Genomic DNA, 5,000 nt, shown 5'->3' with positions numbered 1-5,000 from the left:
ACTTTTTGTGTTTCACTCGTAGTTTTATCAGTTGATCTAAGGCTTTAAGTTACTGCTATACTGTTAAGGGACTACCTGACTGAATTTTTTATTGTCTAGCTGAGTGACTGTTTGACGGACTTGCTGACTGGGCTACCTGACTGACTGACTGACGGGCAGACCTGAACGGAATCACGACCGTGCCCCGTAAGTTTTTTTTTATTCCGTCGAAAATAATCTCTGAACATGTGATGGCTTAACATTCCTCTGCGTGTCCCTGCCCGCGGCTACACACACACACACACACACACACACACACACACACCACGCTCTCCTGAACCAAACACATCAGACGCGGCACACAAGCTTTTGTCAGAACGTGTACAATCATAGAAGTCGCTTAAGATACCGCACTCACTCACCCTGTATTCAGACCTCCCTTCAGTCTGAAGCACGCTGATCTGTAGCAGTCTCCTTACTCAGCCTGATAGGTGGTGCTTCAACCGTTTTGCTGCTGGGTTAGTCCTTTGTCATCATTGAGCAGTTAAGATAATATTATATGGATACAGAAAGGGAATAAGTTAGTTACGTTTTTTTTTGTAGGTGAAATATTTAAGAGCCTGGTAATACACATAATAGGTATCTGGAATATTGTACGTGATTATGGAAGAAAAAAAATTGCTCTACAGTGAAACGGTCAAGGAAATTTAGAATTATGGGAGAACGTTAAACAGTGGAAGTGAGTTTGCCACGTTAATTGTTGTTGCTATTTTTTTCTAATTTATCTATATACCCCACCGTTTTTCAACAAGCTTTTTCTTAAATAAACTGTTAAACTGTACATTATTCAGCCGCTTAGAAAGGAGACACTGCTAACAGGAGCCCTTCAGAGATTTGTCAAAGCTAAGCAACACAGGAGCCAACAAAGTATCTGGAGTTGGCTCACCTTATTGTCCATGATTGTACCATTCTCCAGCATTCCGCCAGCAAACACCGCGACTCACTACGACGTCACTCAAAGAAAACTTTTGCCTTCCACTTTCACGCTTCTCGATGCCGGTTTTGGTATTGCTGGTGCAGAGGGAGAGAGCGTTAAGGTGTGGACGAGTCTTTCTCATGGTGAATGGGAAGAAGCACTGACAGTCTTTCATCGACCGTCCTCTCTTTCGGCACTGTGTAATTTCTAGATGAACGCTAAATATGACTATCTATGGGATACAAAACCTAAATGAAGAAAGTACGTTTAACTACCACTCCCCTTAATAAAAAAAAAAAAAAAAAAAAAAAAGAGGAGAGTTTCAAGATTGCCTAATTTCGTTCTGGAGATGTCGTGATGCTCGTCCTCGTCACGTAAAATAGATTATCATAGAAAGGAGAGGAAAAAAAAACGGAAATAGGAGCAAGTTCCGGAGTTAACGAATGAAAAGAATAGCAAAGTGAAGATACAGAATAACGCTTCTATTAGTAAGGACAAGATAAAGGATGGAAGTAAGTAGAAAACCTTGTGCAGTTCTTCCTTTATTATTAGTGAGTCAAATTGAATCATAGAACCCACATGGAAATACGCCCCTTTGCAACCACAATATATACGTTTTGCTGTATCAACACGGACCCAAATATAGTCACTGAAATACACGTCTTGTCTTCATGCAGGGTTTATATATTCACCACACATGAGGAAATGCAGGTTTCCTTCCATTTGGCCCTGCACTTTGCGGCGAGTGAGTCTTTCCTTTCCTCACATTCTAGACAAAGACGAATATATGCTTTTGGCGAGCACACGCTGAGGAAATGTTTGCCGTCTCTCCCAAACGTGTTATGTTGCTCCACCTCCAGCCACTCTGCAGATTTCCAAAAATGTATGACGCGTAATGTGTAAATACCTGCCGCCCATTAGTGCTGGACCGAAAGCTTCTCCGGCCACCTCGTTGGATCATTGCCTGACTGACAGACTGATGTGTTGATTCTCTGATCGCCTAATGGAAATACTGACTGACTTCCTTACTAGCTGATGGAAAGACCGATGGGATAAATACTGCCTGACTGACTGACTTCCGGATTACCTGCTAGAAAAAATGATGAGCTAATTGACTGATGTCTGGCTGACTGGAGAATTGGACATAAAAACCAATGGGCTAAATGACTGACTGTTTGATTGACTTGGTGATTTACTGACTACCTGAATAAAGACAAATCTGAACTAACTGACTGGCTTTCTGGCTGACTTGCTGACTTTACGACTACCAAATTTGAAATGAATGGTTGTCTGACTGACTTGTTGAGTACCTGAACAAAATAATAAGTCTGAATTAACAGATAGGCTGTCTGACTGACTTGTTAGCTAATAAAGAAATAAAAAACTAATGGGCTGATTGACTAACTAACCTGGCATACTGGCTGACTAGTTGACTGACTGACTGATCACCAATTCGCACCATGGAACATGTGACGCACTAACCCGAATGGCTCTTTGATGAAATGACTCACTGACTGACCAACTAATTGAATCATGATTATCTCATCTCACTTCATCAACAGGCAGATTCGGCGCGCCAATCAACTGAATCAGTGCCACTATTCCATTCTTTTCAGTTAGTTAGTGAATTATTATCTAGACTAAAACAATAAAAAACATTCAAATGGAAATATCTAAAAAGTTTTGAGTTATATCATCCATTCTCTCTCTCTCTCTCTCTCTCTCTCTCTCTCTCTCTCTCTCTCTCTCTCTCTCTCTCTCTCTCTCTCTCTCTCTCTCTCTCTCTCTCTCTCTCTCACCTTGATTCATAGCCAGTTCCTAAGTGGTCTGTGGTTTAAGTGGAACAAATGGAGTTAATGCTCTCCCTACGTCCCCTCCCTTCCTCTCCCTTTTCCCTTAGTCTGGTGAGAGTTATGCGGAGCGAGGGAGGGAGGGAGAGGGAGGGAGTGAGGAAGGGCGGTGAAAAGTAGGAAGATAAAGCACGATAGGGATAAGTGAGAAGTTGGAAGGGGAAGAAGGAAGAAGAGGAGGAGGAGGGAGAGGAGGAGGAGGAGGAGGAGGAGGAGGAGGAGGTTGAAATATATGGGGATTTAAAGAGGAAGGAGTGAAAATGAGAAAAAGATTACGAAAGATTAAGACGTGAAGGGAAACTTGCGATGATTAAAAGGAAGCAAATGAAAATGTCGATGATTGATGAGGATGAAGAAGAAAGAGAGGGAAGGGGATAGAATAAAATAATCGATGACGTCAGCAACAGAGCAATAGATAAGATATAATAAGATAATTAGATAACGAGAGAGAGAGAGAGAGGAGAGAGAGAGAGAGAGAGAGAGAGAGAGAGAGAGAGAGAGAGAGAGAGAGAGAGAGAGAGAGCATACAGAAACTCCAAATCTCATTAACTCTTACCCCGGGACTCTCACTGTTAACACCTTTCCCTCTTATCTCTTCCCCGGGCTTTTCTCTTGTCTTATTTCTGTCTTCTGCTTTTACTTCCCTGCTCGTGTCCCCGCGGGAATTACGGCAGACAAGTCCTGGGCTCTCTCAAGCAGAAGGCAGCGATTAGTAAAAAGTTTCAGTGGTACATTTGCCCACGAAACAGAAAGGCTCTTAAGGGAAACAGCGGCAGCCAAGAGTGAAGGAGGATGTTCTGATTCTCTTGTTTTGTTTTAAGTTATCCATTTATCTATCTGTTTAATTTACTTTTTTTTATTTTTTAGTGAGTGAAAATTGCGAGCGTTCAACTGATGATTTTAAGTGAGAGAGAGAGAGAGAGAGAGAGAGAGAGAGAGAGAGAGAGAGAGAGAGAGAGAGAGAGAGAGAGAGAGAGAGCGCACAGGAATGTTTCATGATTAATCCAGGAATTTAATTAATGACTGAGTTAATTATCTTTTTATTTATATACCTGCATGTCTGTCTGTTTGCTTGTATTCCATCTAAACTGTGTATTTATTCTATCTATCTATCTATCTATCTAAAACTTGTCTGTCTGTCCATCTACTTGTCTGTTTGTCCATCTGCTTGTCTGTCTGTCTGTGATCACCTATCGACCTATATAGCAATGAATAATCCATAGATCTCTCTCTATTTATGTTTATCTTCAAAATAGACCACAGGGTATATGCATTATGATGAACACCTCACGTTCGCTTAGTTATGCTTTCCTCTGTGTGTTTTACCATTGCGATATATACAGGATTCATTTCGCGTTGTGTCAGAGTTTTCTAGTCTCCTCTGACACCCTCCGCCTTCTCTCTCTCTCTCTCTCTCTCTCTCTCTCTCTCTCTCTCTCTCTCTCTCTCTCTCTCTCTCTCTCTCTCTCTCTCTCTCTCTCTCTCTCTGTCATTATATAATATTTTGTTTGTGTCAGTCTTTCGTATTCCCCCTCTCTTGCGTCCTTTTTCTCCTTGCCCCTTGTTATATCATATCTTGTTATTTTTACTCGTGCCTCCTGCCTCATGTCATCGCCTTGCTGTCACCCACGTCACCTCTATCGTGGTCTTTTTTCTGTGTATTTTTTTTTTTTTCTTTGGTTGGCTTGTGTCTCCTCCTTGTCTGCATTTTTTTTTTTTACCCGCTTCTTTCTTCTTTCTTTTTTTTTACTCCCTTCATCATCATTTTTCATTTTTCATGCTTACTTCATCACACTTACACTCATGTTTCTTATTTTCAATCCGCATTACATCATCTTTTTTTTCCACTGCCTTCCATCCTCTCTTCTCCTCCATCATATTTTTTTCCCCCATTCTTTTCTTCCTTCCTTCATCATCACTTCTCACATCCTTCCTTCTTCCTTCCTTCATCATGCTTACTCACGTTTCTTATTTCCCTCCCTCACTACGTTTATCCTTCTTTTTCTCTCCGATCTTCTTTCCTTCCTTCTCCTTCACTGCTTCCTTCTTCATTCCTCAGTCCTTACTTACTTCCACGAAAAACGCATCCAGTCACCTCCCTCACTTTAATTACTAGATGCACCTCCACCCGCCATCTTTCCTTCACCCCTCCATCACCCCACTGTCACCCTTCCGTCACACTTCTCAGTCAGCAC

The sequence above is a fragment of the Scylla paramamosain genome, chromosome 3 (assembly GCF_035594125.1).
Source record: "Scylla paramamosain isolate STU-SP2022 chromosome 3, ASM3559412v1, whole genome shotgun sequence".
NCBI classification, from domain to species: domain Eukaryota; kingdom Metazoa; phylum Arthropoda; class Malacostraca; order Decapoda; family Portunidae; genus Scylla; species Scylla paramamosain.
The sequence above is the reverse complement of the archived record's forward strand: the minus strand, read 5'-3'. Positions refer to the sequence as shown.